We start from the raw sequence: 22,762 nt of genomic DNA, 5'->3' as shown, positions 1-22,762 counted from the left end.
AAAGAAGAAATTAAAGGGGAAATAAATTTTCCAGAAAAAAAAAAACAAAAATAGAAACACAACATACTGAAACTTATGGGAAACAGCAAAAGCAGTTATAAGAGGAAATTTCAGAGGGACATATCTAAAGAACATGAAAAGACTTAATTCAAAAAGATATCTATACCACCTTGTTCATAATAGCTTTATTTATAATAGCCAAGACATGGAAACAACCTAAGTGTGCATTGATGGATAAATGGATAAAGAAGTTGTTAAAACACACATACACACACAATGGAATATTACTCAGCCATTTAAAAAAACACACACAAGGAAATCCTACCATTTACAACAACATGAAGGCATTATGCTAAGTGAAATAAGTTAGATGGAGAAGGACAAATACTGTCTGATCCCACTTACATGTGAAATCTATACAAAGAAACAAATTCATAGAAAAAGAAATCAGACTTGTGTTTACAGAGGTGTAGGGTGGAAGCAAAACTGGAAGGAGGTGTTCAAAAAGTGTGAACTTCCAACTTCCTTATAACTTAGGGATGTAATGTACAACATGATGATAATGGTGGCTAACACTATTGTATGACATACAGAAAAGCTGCTCAAGAGTAAATCTATGAGTCTTCATTACAATGAGAATTTTTTCCTTTTTCCTTCTTTTTTTTTCCTTTTTGTTGTATCTATATGAGAAGATAAATATTAGCTGAATCTATTGTGGCAGGAATTTTGCAATATATGTAAATCAAATTATCATGCTGTATGCCTTAAATTTATACAATGATGTATGCCAATTCTCAGTGAAACTGGAAAAACAGCAATAATAACCATTTCTTTAGTCCAAGGGGAAAAAAGGATTAATAAATCTTGTTGAAGGGATATAGGAATCAACATGAAGTGTTTCCCATTGAGTAAATGTGTTGCAATTTAAGCATCAAAAGAAAAATAAGTTCAATTGATGGAAACATATTTGAGATATAAAAATTTATAATCTCATGACATATAAGACAAAGAGTGAAAAAGAAGAAAAATACTTATATTGGAAATTATTAGGGCACCAACTAATTTTTTAAAATAATACCAAGTAAAAGGGAAAAATATAGGAGTTTATCTTGCCTTTTCTATACTAACTGTATTTCAGGATAACCGGTAACACCAGTTTAAGGGAAGAGATACGCTTTATAGAATCATCCCACCTAACAATATAGTATGAATAATAGAATCAGAAAATCACTATTTTGCAGCCAATAATGAAATTGTTTCAGGATGAACTAAAATTTAATTGGATTCTCAAATTTTAGTGAGCATCAGAATCTCCTGGGAAACTTGTTAAAAACAGGTTGTTGGACATCATCCCCAGAGTTTCTGATTCAGTATGTTTAAGTATGGCCAAGAATATGCACTTCTGATAAGTTTTCAGGTGATATTAATGTTGCTGGTCTGAAAACCACACTTAGAGAGCCTCTGCATTAAAGGGAATTTTGGTGGGGAACTTCAGAATGGAAAAATCAAGCTGTTATCCCCTAAATCGACTCATCAGTAAGCATTACTATACTTGGGCAACCAGATACCATGGACATCCAGTTGTTATGTAAAATGAAGTACATAGTACTGAGTTGCATTAGATAGGGTTCTTCAGAGAAACAGAACCAATAAAGAAGTTAGGGGTGTGTGTGTGTGGAGAGAGAGAGAGATTTTAAGGATTTGGCTCATGTGCTTGTAGATACTGGCAAATCCCAAACCTGCAGGGTAGGTCAGGAAGCTGGAGACGCAGGGAAGTTTGATATTTCAGCTTAAGTCCAAAGGCAGTCTGCTGGCAGAATTCCCTCTCCTTGAGCAAGGTCAGATTTTTCCTGTTAAGACCTTCAGCTGATTAGATGAGGCCCATTCACATGATGGAGGGTAATCTGCTTTACTCAGAGTCTACTGATTTTAATATTAATCTCACCTTAGGAATACTTTTACAGAAATATCTAGAATAATGTTTGATCAAATATCTGGGTACTGTGGCTTGGCCAAGTTGACACTTAAAAAGTAACATTTGAACATAAAGTGTTCTTGCCAAAATGTTGAATCCAAAAACCTGAATCTAGGCAAGGCTTTAGAGCTAACTTTTTTCTTTTTTTTTTTTTTTTTAATGGGAGAAAGAGGAGCAAGGTAAATGATAAAACAAGGAATAGAAGTGAGTAGACTTCTTTGACATGTCAGTGGTATTGAAAGCAGGAAGGAAGGGAGAGAAGGCAGGAGGAAGGAAAGGGGGAAAAAGGAGAGAGAAAGGGTGGGGGACTGTCCTTGACCAAGAGAGATTTAAGAGACATAATAACCAGATGCGATGTATCGAACTTGTTAGGACCTTATTCTCACAAGTCAGTCGTAAAAAGTTTTTAAACTATTGGAGACATTTGTTTATGGAGCAGAAATTATCAAAAAAAGTCTTTCATTAGTTTCAAAAGATATTATTATGGCCTTTCTGATTACATATGGAAATATCTTTAAAGAAGTGCATTCTGAAATATGTAGGGGTATAATGACAAAATGTGTGGAATCTGCTTTCAAATACATCAACAAAGGAGAAAATTAAAAGGGATAAGTGAAGCAAATAAGGCAATTTTGACAATTTTGAATCTGGTGTTGAGAATGGGAATTGCTGTACTTACCTTTTTTCCAGACTTGAAAATTTTCGTAGTATTTTTTTTCAAAAACTTCTGAAAAGAATAATGGGGGGGGGGGCACTTACCCTTCCAGATGTCAAAACATCCTATACATCTACATAATAAAAACAGTGTGGTTTTGACTGAGAGACAGGCAGCTCAGTAGAAGAATATAGTCAAGAAAGAGACATATTTGTACATAAGCATTTAGTTTCATTTTGAGTCAATAGAAAAAAGAATGCATTATGCCATGTGATATTGGACCAATTGGATATCCACTTAGAAAAATAAATTCTAAGCGGTCAAGAGATAAGAAGCCAATCTATAAGTTGTAGGTTTCTGAAGTATGACACAGAAATCTAAATCCGTAAGGGAGGTTATTGCCAGATTCAAAGTTATTAGCGTGTTTAAATTTCTGAACGATTAAAAATATCATAAATTTAAAGCACTGACACAAGAATTTGAGACTGTCTTGTCATGAAAGACAAAGCATTAAGAGTATAGATGTGTGTGGAGCTCTCGCAGAAATGTGAACAAATGGAATTAAAGGGAAAATTTGTAAAGATCTGGAGACTTAGTTTACAAAAGAAGAACTAAAAACATGTGAAGACAAATAGGAGACTATTAATAAAAATTTGAAAAGATGGTCAACATGATTTGTAATCTAAGAAATGCAAATTGATAGAATAGAGTTTTCACCTAGCAGATTGTCAAAAATGAAAACCCTGGGCAATATCCAGTACTAATGAGGGTATAGGGAAATGTGCTGCCTCACTACTGTTAGTTGGAAAACAAACTGGTAAAGTTTTTTTGATGGGCAACTTGGTTAGTTCTTTCAAAAAACAAAAACAAAAACTTGTTGACCAAGCAGTTCTCCTTCTAGCTCTCAGTTCTTTAGAAATGCTCTTGGATTTAATAAAAATACTCTTACAAGGTTATTAGCAACACATTAGAAATCTGCTATAATAAGTGACTTTTAATATTACAGAACTGGAAAGGCTAGAATTTTCTGCAGTACTTAAATTTCAGTGATAGTGAGCCTGGGTGGCTCAGTCGGTTAAATTTCAGTGATAACATAGAATGGCAGCAATTAATTTAGGAGGTCAAAGTATATCTACCATTCAGGATTTTTCTTTAATAGGCCATTATTTAATATTTCATTTCTGCCCTGTCAAGTTTGACAGAGCTGGATTAAAGCTTACTTCATGAAATTTTGAAACTATAAATAGCTTTTTTTGTAAATAACACTGTTAAGCTTGTTACTTTGCTGTCTTCATTGAAAAATGGCATCCAAAAGAACCACACCTACTTCTCACAGTTTTAGGAATTGTGTAAGTTTTACATAATACCTCATGATCCAGATAACAGTCACTAGAAACATGCATTTATGTTTCAAATGTCATTTTTCAATTTTTCTAAAACTTCATTTCAAATATCCAAATCTTTGTAGTGAGGAAACATCAGGTTCATGCTCCAAATATTGACACTTTGACAGATCTCATATGACAAATGGTAACAGTTTTTAAGAAAAATTAGAAATATAAGATGTAATCAGAAAGATGTATTTCCGTAAATTTTTTGAGCATCTCTTGTTTTCATGTGAATTTTGACCTCAGGTTACTTTAGAAATGCCTAACACACCTTCAGATGCTGCTTTACAAGTTTGAATAGGCAGTTATTCTCAGGTGCTCTGTCTTCTCTGGCATATAAAATTACAGGGTTCTTATATAATATCAAAAAAGTAGAAAGCTGTGGGAGTTATACAATTTCATTATGTCAAACAGGAATACATTAAAGCTTACTGTTTGTTAAAGTTAAAAATACATTTGCTGAAATTGCTGGAGAAATTCAAGCACAATCATGTCAGAAAAAAAATGAAAAAGAAGTGAAGTGTGATTACCTAAAATTTCTTTAGTCCAATTCATGAAACACAATTTTATATTAAAACATTATTCCCCCAAAGTTGTTTTGCACATGTATTTTAATACAATAGATGTTGGGATAACGTATTGTAAATCGGCGGCTGCCCTGAAATGGTTTCATGAAATTTAAAATTTCATTTGATTATCAATTTCATTGATCTGATGATACAGACCGTCCTTATTTTAGAAGCTAGCAATTCAGGTGAAGTTTTAACTTTTTCTTAAATGTCTAATCTTGTGTGCATACACTCACTCACTTAGGCAGTAGGAACACCAGGAGTTGTGTTGGTGTTATCACTTGCCATCTGAGTTGTAAGTGTTAAGAACACTTTTCAAAATATGCAGCTGTATGTTTCAGCTCCTACTACCGAGATTTTAAATTGTCCTGTCAGAGTAGGAGTGGACTTTTTTCTTTCCTTCTTGTGTATCAAAATATGGCAACAGATGGGCAGTTCGTGGGTCAGATACAACCTGCAGATGTGCGGTAAGAGTCAACAAAATGATGTGGGGTTTATTTTTTTTAATATTTGATAGAGACAGTGAGAGAGAGAGCACAAGCAGGGGGAGTGAAACAGGGAGAGGGAGAAGCAGGCTCCCCACTGAGCAGGGAGCCTGATGCAGCGCTTGATCCCAGCCTCTAAGATCATGACCTGAGCCCAAGGCAGATGCTTAAAGACTGAGCCGCCCAGGTGCCCCAAAATGGTGTTTGGTTTTTTTTTTTCTGGAAAATTAGAATATACACTTAAAAATACGGAGATTTGAAATAAACTCTGGACTCCAGGGTTATCTTGAAAATTCAGAGGAACTGGCACTCAGGCTCAGTGTTCCACAACAGCCACCACTCACCCCACCACCCCCCATCCCTGCTGTGGGGAGTCTCCCCACCAATGGAATGATGGAACTTGAGCACTCTTGTTCGCTGCAGTCACTGCCACGCTTCGTGGTCTTCCGTCGCTGAGGCCGAATACCACTCAATACTTATCTTTGCAATTGCGAAGTGTTCCTAATAGTTCAGAAATATTTATTATTTTTTTAAATTTTTTTTTATTTTTTAAAATTATTTTTATTAACATATAATAGGAAAAAATACATATAATGGAACTGTGTCTCTAGCCAATGACAGAAAACAAAAAAAAAATTGAAATGGCTGCATGTTTCAAGTATAAAATGTTCAAGTGATATAAAGTGCCTCACTTTACTCATTTTTGCTTACTTTTTGTCAGGTCTTATGAACACTTATAAATTTCTTTTATTGGCATAAAATTCCTAGGTCATAAAAATCAGTCATTGAAGATTTATAGTTCACTGGTTTTCAGTATAGTCATAGCACTGGGTAGCCATTATCATCTAGTTTTAGAAATTGTTGGGGCAGCTGGGTAGCTCAGTTGGATAAATGTTTGCCTTCAGCTCAGACCATGATCCCAGGGTCCTGGGCTCGTGTCCTGCATTGGGCTCTCTGCTCGGGGGGAATCTGCTTCTCCTTCTTGCTCTGCCCCTACCTCCCCCTATCAAGCTTGTTCTCTTGCTTTAAAAAACAAAATTGTCATCACCCCCAAAAGAAACCTCATAACCATTAGCAGTCTTATAGACATTTAAAAGTATGGGGGCCCCTGGGTGGCTCAGTCAGTTAAGGGTCTGACCCTTGATTTTGGCTCAGGTTGTGATCTCAGGGTTGTGAGATCAAACGCCACATCGGACTCAGCACAGAGTCTGCTTAAGATTTTCTCCCTCTGCCCCACCACCCCACTCATGCTCAATCTCTCTCTCTCTCAAATAAATAAATAAATTTTTTTAAAAGAGTATAAAAGTGATAGAAGACATGAAACGAAGGAATCAGCCTTAGTCTGTTATCCAGATTCTTTTCCAAAAGTTGGGAAACATGGTTTTCATGTCTCATAAACATGTGGCCTTTCCGAGTTTTTTGTATACTTCAAGTTTTATAACCAAGTCTCTTGTGTCTTTATCTGAAACAATTATTTGAAAAGAGAAAACCCCAAAAACCTATACCTATGCACATACGTAGGCAAGTATGTGGCTCTGTGGAGTATCACCAGATGCTTTCGTAGTGATGGACATGAATCCATTAATCAGTAGTTTGTACACTTAATGTTCAGCTCTTGGATTTTTTACTTTATTGGACTAACCTGCAATTCTGACACATGCTTTGTAGAAAAAAAAGAAGCTTTATGCTGTGGCTATTCCCTTGTCTTTGAGTATATAACAAAATGAACCTGTATAAAAGACTAACTCCTAAGACAAAGTGACTTTATTTGGCTCAAATCAATCAACTAATCAGTACTTTTTTCCTTCAGTGTTCTCAACTCATCTATTAATCCAATATGAAATTTATATTTTAAGTTCACTGGGCTATCATTTTTCTGCTTTCTTCTCTCTCCTTTTGAAGATTTTATTGATTGATTGATTGATTGATTGATTAGAGAGAGAGAGAGAGCGTGCACATGTGTGCGCAAGAGAGCATGAGTGGGGGTAAGGAGAGGAAGAAGCAGACTCCCCACTGAACAAGGGGCCCCATGCAGGATTCAATCCTAGGACTTCAGGATTACAGTGTGAACCAAAGGCAGACAACCAACTGAGCCACCCAGGTACTTCTCTTTTTTTTTTAATCTAGGCTAACATGTGCCAGTTTCCATGGGCTGGCAGTCCCTCTCCTTTTTGATATTACCCTAATGATTTGCTCTAAATTCTTATAGTTTGAAGATGTGTCCCCTGAACTCTAGACTCTCCTATCCATCTGCCTGCTCAGTATTTCTGTTTGGAATGTCTTCTCAGTTTTACAAAGGCATCATGTCCAAAGCTGGACTCCTTTGTTTTTCTAGACTGGCTGTGCCCATACTCTTCCCCTTGTGGTAAAAGGCCATGCTTTCTCTTGCTCAGACTATGGATTCATAGAGCCATCCTTTCTCTCTCTCTTTCATACTCTCCATGTGCTCAGTTGTTAAATCATATCTGTTCTGCCTTCAGCATACCTCCAGATGCTGATCGCTTCTCTCTTTCTCTACTGTGTCCACCCTAGTTCAAGACAACATCATCTCTCACCAGCTTCTGTCCTTGCCCCTACACAGTTTACTCAAAATATAGCAGCTGGCTGATCTAATTGAATTCTGAGTTGGTCTTTTTCCTGTTCCTTGAACATACCAAGTCCACTCCCACTTCCGGTGTTCGTACGTGCTGGGCTGTCTGCCTTGAATGCTCTTGCCTCAGATATCAATGCAGTTCCTTTAGTCATTTCCTCCACTCTCGCTCAGATGGTATCTTCTCAATGAGTTCCTTAGCCACAGTATTTAAATTTTTCTACCTAATAATTCTTATAATATAAACCTAATTCTTAAATAATACAAAGGTTAGGGATCTAACTGCACTCTCTGTGCAGTCAAAAATTTATGTATAACTTTTGACTCTTCAGACTTAACTACCAATAACCTACTGTTGACTGGAAGCCTTACTGATAATATTAACAGTCAAGAAACACATATTTTGTATACTGTATGTATTATATGCTGTATTCTTAGGATAAAGTAAGCTAGGGAAAAGATGATGTTATAAAGAAGATCATAAGGAAAAGAAACTACATTTAGAGTACTGTACTGTCAAATATCTGTGTATAACTGGACCCACATAGTTCAAACCCATTTTACTCAAGGGTCAAGATAGTATCCTTATATATAATCCATACACTACAGTATTTTATATAATATATCTCCTAATAATCTCTTCCTTGTAATCTGTATTTTAATTTCTATGTTATAGTTGTCATCTTAATCCTATATTTTATATAATTAGTCCCCATAATAAATAATAAATGTCCTTTTATATATACATTATTATTATGTATTATGCAGTTACATGTAATTATAACTATATAATAATTGTTGTAGATATATGATATATATGATCATATGATTTTGGAGGCTGAGAAGTCTCGTGATGTGCCATCCTATAAGCTGTAAAACCAGAAAAGCTAGTGGTGTAGTTCGACTCCAAGTCTGACAGGTTGAGAAGCAGGAAAACTGATGGTGTACGCTCTAGTCCAAGTGCAAAGTCCTGAAAACCAAAGAGCTGATTGTGTAAGTTGTGATCCAAATCTCAACGCTTGAGAACTAGGAGTGCCAGTGCCATTAGTCCCAGTCTGAGAGCTGAAGAAGACAAAAGTCCCAACTCAACCATCAGATGGGGTGAATTCTCCTCTCATCAAACTTTTTGATCTATTCAGGTCCTTAATGGATCAGATCATGTCCACCCACACTGGGGAAGGCAGTCTGCTTTACCCAGTCTACTAACTCAAATGCTAATCTACTTTGGAAATATCCTCGCAGACATACCCAGCAATGATATTTAACCAAATATGTGGGCGCCCCATGACCCAGTTGCATTGGCATAAAATGACCACGTTGCTATTTTCTTGCATGGATTTCTGGATTTCCTGCAATTGGTGTTAGTCATAATAGAGAAACTATATATTTGTTACAACTGTGGGTAAATAAATGAAATTATTTCCCCCAAATTTGCAGCAGAGAGTTTCAGATTTAACTGCATCTTCAACAGCTCTTGGCCTTCAAAATTCAATCTTGATGGTCTGTAGAATACAAAGGACTTGAAGCTCCAAATTTCTGACTTAGAAGAGGTATTTTCTGACTATCAACATTAAATAGTGACAACATGAGTACAACATCTTTAGAGTTTAACAAGTTAGTAGGGGTACCAGAACTGCACTACATGTTTAACTCAAATGCTTTCCAGACATTGTTTCTAAGTATAAGACATATGTTTGTAATTTGCATTGAAAAAATATACAAGTTCATTGTCAAATAACAGAAGATTTCAAAATAAATCATGTGCAATATATTACTGAGCAATAGTTTAAGAAATAATAGGGCCATGAAATAATTGCTTTATTACATTTGGCCTGCACTTTACTTCTTTATATGAGGATATTTGTTGTCATGTACAATTTAGTTACTGTGGGATGAATCAAAATTAGCAAATGTAGAGAAAACTACTATAGATATTTGGCAAACTTGTATCTCAGATAACTTCCAGAGTCATATAAATCTTGTACTAATCAGGCTCCCTATGAGGACATGACAATTTCTTGAAAGGGAAGGATGGGTGAATCAATTGTATAGTAGCATTTAGAGAAACCTGAATTAGGAGAAGTTGAGGATGGGGAATAAGTGTTAAATCAGGCCACTGTCATTTTGTAAAAAAATTATTTTAACTTTGGATGCATAATGATTCCAGTAATTACATTCAAACTACACTAATTACTAAAGGAAAATATTCTATTTATCTCCTCTTCGAAAACATTTTTAAGTCCCTTTCTCTGGAGGCCATCATGTTTCGCATTTTTTCCTACATGTAAATAAAAATAATCCGTTACCTAAAAGCTACCCAAGAACGGTCATTCTGTGGTTCTCCTTGGTTAAAACCCAGTCCTTAAGTCATCGTGCTCTCTTGCTTTCAAAATAAAAATGAGGTCAAGTGCTAAGACAACCAGAAGCTCTAGGGCACTGTGCACATAGAAAGATATAAAGCAAGAATTGAATCATCCAACAGGTACATTTGGACTAAAGAGTATTGGAACACTTTTCTTTTGAGCAGAATTTTTTTAAAAAAATGAATGAGAATTCTGTTGTGAACTTCGTTTAAAGACATTTTTTCACTTGTAAAAGACCACCATGAGTCTCCATGAGGAGACTGACTTATAAATTAATTATCTCCAGCACACAGTACCATCATGGGAAGATTTAAGTTTACTTAGTGCTTGGCTGTGTGGTTTAAGTGTCATTTAAAATATTGCATTTGAATACCTCCATGAAAGTTGTTTATGCTACTTATTCTGATGGAGCTAGAATCTTACGTGTACGTCTTAAACACCTAGAATCTTATGTGTATATCTTTTTATTTTTTAAGATTTTATTTATTTATTTGACAGAGAGAGATCACAAGCAGGCAGAGAGGCAGGCAGAGAGAGAGGGACGAAGCAGGCTCCCAGCTGAGCAAAGAGCTGATGCGGGACTCAATCCCAGGACCCCGGGATCATGACCTGAGCCGAAGGCAGAGGCCCTAACCCACTGAGCCACCTGGCACCCCTTATGTGTACATCTTGATAAAGCCCTGGAGGAAGGGTGCCTCTTTGTTAAGGTAGGCAGGAGAAGGAGAAAACTCTTTTCTTAAGCTCCCATAGCTGTACCTTAGCTCAGAGTATTCTAAATACACCTTCAAAGTCTGATGGAAATATATACTTTGTTTTGTGACATATAATGGTGACAAATTGAGGGAACTTTCGTTTTAATTTTATAAATATTAAATGCTGAAGAAGTGATCAACAGTCATATTTAACCCTTTGTACACTGCTAATCCAACTAATTCTACCCCTCCAAGTACAGCCCCAGGATAAGGTGTTGTCTCAATGGAATAAAACTGTCCTCTTGTTGCTGTTGTTTTGACAACTTCTGCTGGGCATTGTGGGCCTCAAGCTGTTTAGGTCTGTGTGGACCATATGCTCTCAGAAAGCCCTTATTGTCATGGCAATAATATTTTTTTAACATCTTAATTTTATTTTATTTTTTTCAGTGTTCCAAGATTCAGTGTTTATGTGCCACGCCCAGTGCTCCTTGCAATACATGCCCTCCTTAGTACCCACCACCAGTAATTTAAAAGTAGATCACATCAGTGGTTTTAAACTGTGGCTGCTTATTAAAATCACATGGGGTATATTTTTTTAAAATACCTATTCTTCACTGTCCCCAAGACTTACTCACTTTTTGTTGGTATAATCCAGCACCTGTGTAAAGGACCCCAATAGAATTTTTTTTTATAAACATATAATGTATTATTTGCCCCAGTGGTACAGGTCTATGAATCATCAGGCTTACATAGTTCACAGCAGTCACCATAGCATATACCCTCCCCAATATCCATAACCCAGCCACCCTATTCGTACCTCCCCACCTCCCCCAGCAACCCTCAGTTTGTTTCATGAGATTAAGAGTCTCTTATGGTTTGTCTCCCTACCTACCCATGATGACCCTCCACCATGCCTCTCGAATTCCTCATATCAGAGAGATCATATGATAATTGTCTTTCTCTGATTGACTTATTTCACTTGGCATGATACCCTCTAGTTCCATCCACGTCATCGCAAATGGCAAGATTTCATTTCTTTTGATGGCTGCATAGTATTCCATTGTGTATATATACCACATCTTCTTTATCCATTCATCTGTTGATGGACATCTAGGCTCTTTCCATAGTTTGGCTATTGTGGACATTGCTGCTATAAACATTTGGGTGCATGTGTCCCTTCGGGTCACTCCATTTGTATCTTTAGAGTAAATACCTAGTAGTGCGATTGCTGGGTCATAGGATAGCTCTGTTTTCAACTTATTGAGGAACCTCAATGCTGTTTTCCAGAGTGGCTGTACCAGCTTGCATTCCCACCAACAGTGCAAAAGGGGTTATCCACTTGCCAACATCTATCGTTCCCTGACTTGTTAATTTTAGCTGTTCTGACTGGTGTAGGGTGGTATCTCATTGTGGTTTTGATTTGTTTTTCTCTGATGCCAAGTGATGTGGAGCACTTTTTCATGTGTCTGTTGGCCATTTGGATGTCTTCTTTGCAGAAATATCTGTTCATGTCTTCTGCCCATTTCTTGATTGGATTATTTGTTCTTTGGGTGTTGAGTTGGATAAGTTCTTTATAGATTTTGGATACTAGCCTTTTATCTGATATGTCATTTGCAAATATCTTCTCGCATTCTGCCAGTTGTCTTTTGTTTTTGTTGACTATTTCCTTTGCTGTGCAAAAGCTCTTTATCTTGATGAAGTCCCAATAGTTCATTTTTGCCCTCGCTTCCCTTGCCTTTGATGACGTTTCTAGGAAGAAGTTGCTGTGGCTGAGGTCGAAGTGGTTGCTGCCTGTTTTCAAGGGATTTTGATGGACTCCTGTCTCACATTGAGATCTTTCATCCATTTTGAGTCTATTTTTGTGTGTGGTGTAAGGAAATGGTCCAGTTTTATTCTTCTGCATGTGGCTGTCCAATTTTCCCAACACCATTTGCTGAAGAGAATGTCTTTTTTCCATTGGACATTCTTTTCTTATTTGTTGAAGATTATTTGACCATAGAGTTGAGAGTCTTTAATATAACTTAGCCTATCATTTCTTCATGTTACAATGGTGTCTTAAGCATCTACTATGTGCCAGACACTGTGCCAATTTGAGGATAGAATGGTTGCTCAGAATAGCCATGCAACTGCCGTTTCGGGACTTGGAGTCCTGTTGGAGAGTAAACAAGTCACTAAACTGTTTTCATACAGGAGCTCAATAAAGATAAACAGGTGGTGAAGGTGTCTACCCATATGGTGGGGAATGGGAAGTCAAGGGCAGACAAATGAAGTTTATGCTAAAAACTGAAGGATGGTTGGACTCAGATGAGAGGGTAGGTAGGAATGGGGAGCATTCTGAGGAAAATAGGAACTCAAAAGCCAGGAAAGTGTGTGTGCCTGTCACAAAATGAAAGTATTTCAGTAATGCTGGAGTGGGGGGCCCAAGGTTAGGAGTTCAAGAAGGTCAAGCAGATAAACAGATCTAAGGATTATAGAGTCATGTCATTTTTCATACAAGCCATGGTTTTGACTGTCTTGTTGTGGCACTGAGAATAGATTGAGCAAGGAGGCAAGAATGAAGCCAGAAAGAAGGGACACTGAAGCAGAAATCTAGGTAAGAGTTGATGGTGGCTTCTGTCACATCAATAGAAATGGAAAGAAGTAGAAAGCCTGCGAGAAGAATAAGAGTGAGTTATTGGGTATTTGGAGACAGAAAAGAGGATGAAGGCATCCATGGTTTGAGTGTGGGCAGTTTGACCAGATTAAGAACCTTAGGAGGAGAAACAGGTTTCAGGGAGAAGTTAATGAGTTGTTTTGGAATAAATTACATCTAGGCTCCCATGAACGGAACATATTCCCCAAGCCTATCCCTAATCCCAGTATCTATCATGAGCTTTAGGTATGCATTACCAAATAGTGGGACTAGAGAAAGACTTGGGGATATAAACATTCACAGGATAGTCAAACCAGGAGAGTGGATGACCTCATTCAGAAAGTGAGAAGGGAGCCTATATTTCAAAGTTTAAAGAATAAGGAGTCTGTAGTGGGAGGACCTGTCTAGGACACCGGATGTAGGTATAACTAGGTTTTAGTTCTGGCTTTGCCACTGCTTATAACTATGCCATGGGCAAGTGGTTTAGTTGTTCTCATTTCATTCTCCTAAACCCATACCATGAGAAATTCCTGCCTCCACCTAAATCATAGGGTTATGTGGTGGGCAGAATTGTGCCCCACCTAAGATGCCCATGTCCTGAACTCTAGCACCTGGGAAGATGTTAGCTGCATGGCAAATGAGAATTAAGGTTGCAGATGGAATTAAAGTTACTAATCAGTTGCTTTAAAATAAGGACGTTATCCTCCTTGAGCCAGTATAATCAAAATAGTCCTTAAGCCTTAGATATAGACGAGAGAAACAAAAGAGAGAGAAGCAGAGAGATAGCAGCATGAAAAGAACTTGGCCTCACGTTACTGGCTTTGCAGATGGAGGAATGAAGGGGCCATGAGCCAAGGAATGCCTGTCGCCTCCAGAAGCTGCAAAGGCGAGATCAGTTCTCCCCTCTGGGGTCCAGCAGATATGCAGCTGGCTGACACCCTGATTTCAGCCCACTGAGACCCCTTTCAGACTTCTCACTTCCAGAACTGTAAGATAATAAGTGTATGTGATTCTAAACCACTCAGTTTGCGATATGGCACCAGTAGAAACTAATTCAGGTGTTGGGTGGATAAAATTAGAGGTGGATATGAAATAGGTTCACATATACCAAATGGATATACAAATGTGTGTGCTTCTGAGAGCATGTTTATGTGTGCCTCTGCTAATTTCAGTGATAAATGTTGAGCACTGGGGGTGGCTGAATTGTACCAGATGTGAGCGATTTTAATATTAGACTCACTAAGTAGGTAGGAAGTAATGGGGAAAATGATTAGGAGACAAATGGCACCCCCAAACACAGTTAATAATGAGGGGTATTTATATATCTGTGGAATGCTGAGTAGTATGTCAGAGTGGTTATGATAACAAAAGGCAGCATCTCTACCCCAAGCAAAGACTGTGCACATTCGGGGCCCCCTTTCCATGTGGCAGAAGCTTGACTGTACCCGCAGCGACCTGCTGGAGTCTTAAAAGAGCTGCAAACGCACACTGCTGACCTTGAAGTTAGCAGAACTTTTTAGTCCCTGGTGATAGGTCATTGTAGAGTTGCTTGAAAAGTTAAGTGTATACATAATTAGCCCCTTTCCCCTGCTTCTGTCTTCTCCATCCCTAATCTCAACCAGTTTCTCCTCCACCAAAAATCTAAAGACACAGTTTCAACTGGGCTTTTGTACAGCTAGTAAAATAACTTCAAGTGCTTTACTTCTCCTTAAGAGATTAAAGTCCGTTTTTTAAAGATAGACAGAAACTTCTCAGCTCTGATATATATATATATATATATATATTTTTTTTTTTTAAAGCCCATATCTTGGAAAGAAATGAGTTGCAAATGGTGACAAGGACTTAAGGGGTGTGCAAAGAAAGATTAGGGTTGACTGACAGGGCATGACCTCTGCCCCAGGAGGGCTTGAGCTAGCAGATCACAGAACTTGGGACAGGGAAGGGACGCTCAATATTTCGGTGTTCAGGGATAAAGTCAAACAGACCACGCTTCAGGAACTGGCCCAAAGAAGGCTCTGACAACAAAATGGTGACATGTCGCTAATGGTCAGCTAGTGGTAAGTTCTTCACTGGTCAACATCAGCCCTGTCGAACCTCAGGTAGAAAGAATGGTAATGATAATAGATTTCTTTCTTGAATATTTAACAGAGTACCAAGTATGAACTTAATCATGTCACAAGGAATCTTCAAAATGTTTTGATAGAGAAGCAATGCGATTGTCATTCCCAGTTTACAGATGAAAAAATTGAAGCTTAGAGAAGTATAGGAATTTGGCCAAGATCACACAGCCAGTAATTGGCGAATAGAGTTACATGGTCTATATCAAAGCCCTTGCTGGGGAATCCAGAACATCTGTGAGATAATGACAGCCCCTGATTTAGTGTCGGTGGCTGAACCTCTGGGATGACAACTGGCAAAATCAAAATGGGGTAATAGATATAGAGAGGATGACCTAGGCATGGATCCCAGCACAAATTATGGGGAAAATCGGTCGTCCAAACTGGGTACTTGGAGCACCCCAAGTGTGGAGAGGAAGGCTGAAGAGCACAGTCGTCACAGTTGATTAACAAGGTGACTGGATCATAGGTCAGTGGCAAAGCATCAGCCTAAAGCCCTCAAATCTCTCCCAGTTGACAACACTGTATAATTATTTCCCTAAATCCCTCCACCCAGAGACTTAGTAGAAGTCTTAGTAGAAGATCCCCGGTGCTTCCCAGGCAATCCAGTCCGAGTCAGATAACATCGGGCAACTGGGTCACCCCCGAGTAATGGAGCACTCTCCACTCAAACAAGAAAGAACCAAAAAGCATTCCAATTAAGAGGAAGAAGGTGAAGAGAAGAGGTTCTGAGCTAGTGGTGGGACAGGAGCTCTGTATCCCCTTTCACAAAACTGTTAAAGAAAGTAGCAAGCCCTTTGTAAGTATTGTGCAAACCAAATCCAAAACCGCATCGTGTCTTCCCCCTTATAATACGGTTACTATGGAAAGTTATTATGTGTGTGTCTTTGAAGACTTTAAATGGAAATAAACATTTTCCCTAAATCAGCTGTCATCATCAAAATGAGAATCTGTCTTAGTGTTAGAAATTCTGAGTTTAAAAAGTTTCTATTTCTAAAACTAAATGCTGATGAGAGCTATACAGTCCAAAATAGAATTTTTTTTTCTAAGCATAAACATCTGAAATTTGAGTTATAGTTAGCTGGTCCAGTATTGCATAGAAAAGACTGTTAACACATACACAAAGACTGAGGATAAAGATACATCTTTGCTCATTCTGTGAATTACAACTATTCATCTTTCTTAAGTACGAAAAATCCTCAAAGGATGCTATTTGCCTCCAAAAATGTATCACCTTTACTGGAAAATATGTCACAGTATTTATGACAGGATTGGGCATTTTAACCATCTACATTTTTGGTTCAATTGGCTGAAAGTATCTTGAACAAGATGAAGCCAAAATTGAATTAAATGCTCCCCTTGTGACAGAATTTGTGATACCTAATTCATTTCTGTGAGATTAAAGGAGTACTTTACTTTTTTTTTCCTTGCAGATGATGAAAAGCTGCATTTAGTTAAGAACCTTATTCAGTTTAATATTTCAGAGAGATAAATGATGATAACTTAGGGAAAAAATATAATCATATACACTTGTGGTATATGCAGAAAGTTCATTTGTGGAGAGCTTCATCGCTATGGTTTTCTTTCACCAAAATGAAACTTTTTAGATGTTTGGATCTGCTCTGTCATTTCTGTCAGAGTCAAGTTCCATCGCAGACGATAAAAGGAACGGTGCTTTCAAATGCATTTTGTTTGGCATTCACTTTCTCAAATACATTTAGACTGACGTTGAGGAGCATATTTAAACGAGCTGAAAACAGGCGCTCAAAGCAGGGCAAAGGCATACTTTCTAGCAGTCATCAAGTTAGATGTTCTGGGTTCAGATAAGGTGTCCCAAATCCCAAGGGCAGTCAAGCTTCTGCAGTGGGCTGTACTTGTGCATTTCGAGGGAGGAATTGTAAGAAGTCACCTTGGGCCTGTGACCTGAGAAGTATCACCTGCATGGAGATGAACCGGGAAGTTTGAGGGCCTTTTATTTTGGAGTTTGTCTAAATCTTACTCTAAAGAAGGATTCTATCAAAGTAAAGCTTTGTTTCAGAGACAGTTTTTGTAGAATACTCCCTGAATACGGGGGGAAAATTTCTTCCAGAATTCAGAAATCAGGTCTTCTAAAATAAGCTTAAACTGTTAGTCCACTGGAAAAACTGTATGCCCTAATTTGTTAACAATCTCAGGGGTGTGATAACTGCCTGAGAAGCCAAGTGTATTTTCAGAGCTTTTAGCTCAGAATAATCCTACATAGCCCCACCCAGTGAGCAGGGTCTTTCTTTCCTCCTCGTTGTCCATTCAAGCTTGCACAGACTTTTCAGTGGGCTGGGAATGTCCCCCTGCTATCTTAGAATCATCCTGTTAAACCCATCTAACTGAGAACGTTTCTGCTCCCTTAACCCTCATTCAATTCTAATTTCTTTAAACTTCCTGGGATATGGTTTCATTTATAACAAATATTTCCTCACTGGGAACACCATACCTCTCACTGACAAGTTGCTTTGTAGGGTACAGCAGAAATGTAAAATGTGATAAATAGGTCTCAGGGGCCTAAAAAGAACATGTTTCCTTCCCTCTTTGAGCCCCTTAATGGAGGGGAGAGAAATGCACTTAAATTATTGATGTGTAATATAGGACAGTACATAGAACTAAATGATGCTCTATGTCTTAAAAAGCAAATGCTGTCAACATTATAAAGAGAGGATATTTGGAGAGCCCAGGAAGACTTTCTGGAAATGATCATTCATGAACTGGGCCCTAAGAGCTGGTTTTGAGGAGTGTGAACATGTGGACACAAGGAAATTGTTTACTGTGAGAAAATGGTCACTAGGGTTCAATATAGCCCTGGGTACATCCATGTTCTGCCAATACCAACCAGCATTATGTCCTTGGACAAGCTCCTTAAACTCCAAAAGCTATAATCTTGTCTACCTTGTTGTGGTTTGGGGTCAGGAGTGAATGAGATCATGGATACAGTGTTAAGCATAGTGCCTGATACACGCTACTTGCACAATAAATGTTAGTTATTACCATTTCTCATTCCATATTTTACTCCATAGTCATCTGTTCAGTGACTGATACTGGTTTAATTACCCTTCTATTTGTACATTGCGTCTCCCTTAGCTTCCATTGAACTCCTGCCTCCTCTCTGATTATAGCTCTTCCATCCCTCCAAAGACCTCCACTAGGCCTCTTTACTCCTTCTGTTGGTACTCCTTCTGGTCACTCCTGTGTCTCTGGGGTGGGTGACTTCCATATTCTCAGTCTCTGTCTGAAACCCTCTTTCTCAAAGCACATTTCTAACCATTTGGTGGACATAACCACTTGGATATCCTAGTGGCACTCCTAGCTCAACATATCCAGAACAGAATTCATTGATCCTCTGGCTCAGCTCACACCTCCTGCTGGTGATCTATCATCCTTGATGGTAGCATTTGGTTCCCAGTCAGTTGTAAGGGCTCAGTTGACTGCTTTTCCCAATAATGTCTCATTGCTTCTGTTATCAAGTTGATAACTTGCCTTTCTTCTTCTCTCCTTTGTTTTTACCGTCAGAACCCCTGTAGCTCTTTCTAGCTAGTGTCCTTGCCCCTCTGCAGTCCATTCTCTCCATGACCATTCTGTGTGTTACTCTTCCAAACACATGACCATAATCTGGCCTGAAGCCCCAATGCCTTCCATCTCACCATGTGCTGAATACCATTTCCCTAAGCATCCAGCCCTTTCTATACAAGCCCTAACTCACCTTTTGGCATACTTCTATACTTGCTTTTTGGGTATTCTGTGATTCAGCCAAACTGAACAGCTGTCCCTTCTTGAATTGTCCTTTGCTTTTCTGGGCATTTCTTTCTGCTGAGAATACCAGCCTCTTCCCAGCTTTGCCTCTTAAGGTTTACATTTACTCTTCAAGATCCAGATGAGATCCCAAGTTCTGCATGAGGTTTCCGCTCCATTGTTAATAGTACTCGTCACATTTATGTAGTGTTTATATGTATTGGATCTCTTCCACTAGACCATAAGCTCCATAAGAATCCCAACCATATTTTACTTTTTCTCTTAGCATCCCCACCCCCCCTTGCCTGTTCCCTTCCTAGCACTGTGTCTTCCATGCAATTGCTGTTCAACAGGTATTTCTTGAATGAATAATGCAGTGAAAAACAAAACCATTTAATTTTAAGCAAGGGAGGAATATTGATGAAAGTGGTATTTCAGGAATATTGGTCCAACACTGATTACATGAAGGATCTGAGCTAATTTTTCAAAATATTTGAAACATACAAGGGAAAGTAAAGTTATTTAAACAAGACCGTGAACCCAGTGTATCCTTTCAACCATAAGGAGGGTCTCGAAAAAGCTCTTGAGGTAGAGGTCAAAAGAAATTCTTTAATGTATATCTTCTTCCCTACCAATATGCAAAGTCCAATATCCTCACTTTGTAGATGCTAGATAAATAAATGCATAATAATTACCAAACCTTGTTGGTAGTCCCAAATGACATTGAAATTTATATATGAATTAGTATGATAAAGAGCTACAAGCCAAATTGCATACCTACACCCTTAATTACATGAACAGTCACATACACAGACACGTGGACTTTATGCTTCAGTGGATTCCAAGTTATATACAATGATCCATGGCCATTTTGCTAGTTTCTGCTTTCCGATTTGTTCATTCTGTTTAGGTTCAGTGTAGTTTTTTTTGCTCTGGCAAATGTCATTGGTAGTATAATTGAGAAGTACATCTATACTCAGCAATTTCAAAAGCTTAACTGCTCATTTTCTCAGCATTCTCGTAGTGTTTTTGGCTTCTACTGATCCTTCTAAAAGCATTTCACCATTAAGTATGTGAATTCTGGAATACAAATTGTGCCATGCTGCATATTTGAATAAAAAGCCCAGAATTGAAACTATGATCCATGAGGGCAGGTTTTACTTATACACCAAGGACAATAAAATGTAACTCTGGCAAAAGAGAAACATTTCTCAAAGATATTTTTTCTTACTTAATTTAAAGATATTCAAGTGTGTAATTGCTTGACTTGTTGTCTACGTGCCCACCTAGTAATTTCAACATAGTAGTAGTCTCCACGTGACTCGTATTATTCTGAATACAATGGAGAATGATGCCTGTCATAATGGCTTTCCAAATACACATTGACTGTTGACTGAGGGAGGCATGTCCCATGTGGGCACTGTGTAACAGTGACACAGACAACTTATTCACCTTTCCCTTCGCCAAGTGTGAAAATATTACTCATCTCTGTTTCAGACACGTATAAAGATGACTGGTTTGTGTTTTACTCAGACACAGAACAAATTTGCCAAGATACTATTTCCCTTCTCTTTTCCCTTTTTATTCTTAAGCTTTTAATTTATCACCTGTTCTCATTATCATGAAAAGGCAAAGGTCAGGGAGCAGAAAGTACATAAGAAACTATGCAAGAAAACTTTGAAGTTTTACTGTGAGAAAACATTGGAGGCAGTAACTAAATAAAGTTTGGTGATTTTTTTGAAAGCATTAGTCTCCCAGTTTTTTCAAAAAAAAATATGAAAGGGAGCAGGTAAAGAAGCAGCAGTAATACTTTCTTTGTAGCAGGATATTTGTCCCAAATACTGGTATAGAACTCTACAGAGCAAAGTTGAAACAAATGGAGCAGCTCTTCCCTTTTTAGTTTTCTTTTTCTGGTTTAACAAATTACCACAGTTTTATTGTCTCCAAACAGCACAAATTTATCTTATAGTTCTGGAGGTGAGAAATCCAAGGGTTTCACTGGCCTAAGAGAACATGTTCCCTTGCCTTTTCCAGTTTCTAGAGGCCCACACTCCTTGGCCCTTGGCCTTCTGCCATCTTCAAAGCCAGCAACAACCAAGTCAGTCCTCCTCATCTTGTATCACTCTGCCTTAGACTCCTCTGCTTCCCTCTTCCACATGTAAGGACCATTATGATTACATTGTGCTGAACCAGATAATCCAAGGTCATCTCCCTGTCTAAAGTCAGCTGATTAACAGCCTTAATTCCAACAGCCACTCTAATTTATTTATTTATTTTAAAAGATTTTATTTATTTATTTGACAGAGAGAGATCACAAATAGGCAGAAAGGCAGGCAGAGAGAGAGAGAGGAGGAAGCAGGCTCCCTGCCGAGCAGAGAGCCCGATGCGGGACTCAATCCCAGGACCCTGAGATCATGACCTGAGCCGAAGGCAGCAGCTTAACCCACTGAGCCACCCAGGCACCCCAACTCTAATTTATTTTTGTCATAACATATTTATAGGTGTGGGGGATTTAGATGTGGACATCTTTAGGAGGGGAGGGAGTGACTGTTCTGCCTATCACAGTCTTCCCTCTGGCCTGAAAAGATTCATATCCAGCCCATTTCCAAAATACACAGACCACATCCCAAGATCACCCAAAGTCATGGTAGAATCAACTCAAAGTCCAAAACCTCATCAGTTCAAACGTCCCAGATCTCATTATGTGCATTTGAATATCCTAGGTATCTTGTTAAAATGTAGATTCTAATTCAGTGAGCCTGGCAGGGTAGTGGGTAGGAGTATGAGGTATGGTCATCTGAGATTGCCTTTCTAAGTGAACCTCTCAGATAATGATGCTTCAGGTCCCTGGACCACATTTTAAATAGCAAGAATTTAACTTTTTTCCCAAAAGCTTTAGTGGGTATTGTTGGAAAACCTTTCGTGAGATTTGGATTTAGACTTTTGGATCAGATACACAGGGCAGGTCTTTGACAGACTTTAAATCAATGCTATCTAGTGGACACACACACACACACACACACACAAAAGTGGGAGGAAAGGAGGAGACCAAAGGCTTATGCCTAGGGCTTTGACCCCAGTGTGTACTTTTGGCCATGACTTAGATCTGTCATATTGTTCTACTGCAGTGGCTATTCTTGCTCCACCTATAGGTCAAGTTGATGAGGCCAGTTGCTTCAGTGTGGATGGCCAGAGCTAATTAGAGAAAACACCATAAAAGGCTACCCTTACCTCCCACCTTGTAGGCTGCTAGGAAGATTGAAGAAAAGAGACCACACCTTTTCTACCTCCAGCCGACTTTATCCACCCATTTGTAGGACTGAAGTCTACATAGTTTCTTGCAGTCTGACCAATTAATCACAATGTAACTCCTCCTTGAGAATGGACCAGGTACAGTGGTAATCCAGAAATGGTCACCTTGGTGACCCCCATCAGGGGGATCTGCTTCTTTAGGTATGGATGTCGCCAGGCCAAGCTGAATTCAGATGAGAATTTCTGATGAAGGACTAGACAGGAAGTAGATACCAAGTGAGCTTA

At 38.4% G+C, this 22,762-nt stretch overlaps 1 protein-coding gene across 2 annotated transcripts in view; it reads left to right on the top strand.

The window, feature by feature from the left end:
- Window positions 1-22,762, top strand: part of PRKD1 (protein kinase D1) — a 332,127-nt gene that overhangs the window by 209,183 nt on the left and 100,182 nt on the right. The window lies entirely within an intron of this gene.

This window comes from Mustela erminea, chromosome 5 (assembly GCF_009829155.1).
Source record: "Mustela erminea isolate mMusErm1 chromosome 5, mMusErm1.Pri, whole genome shotgun sequence".
NCBI classification, from domain to species: domain Eukaryota; kingdom Metazoa; phylum Chordata; class Mammalia; order Carnivora; family Mustelidae; genus Mustela; species Mustela erminea.
Note: the sequence above shows the minus strand (reverse complement) of the source record. Positions and strands in the feature narration are given on the sequence as shown.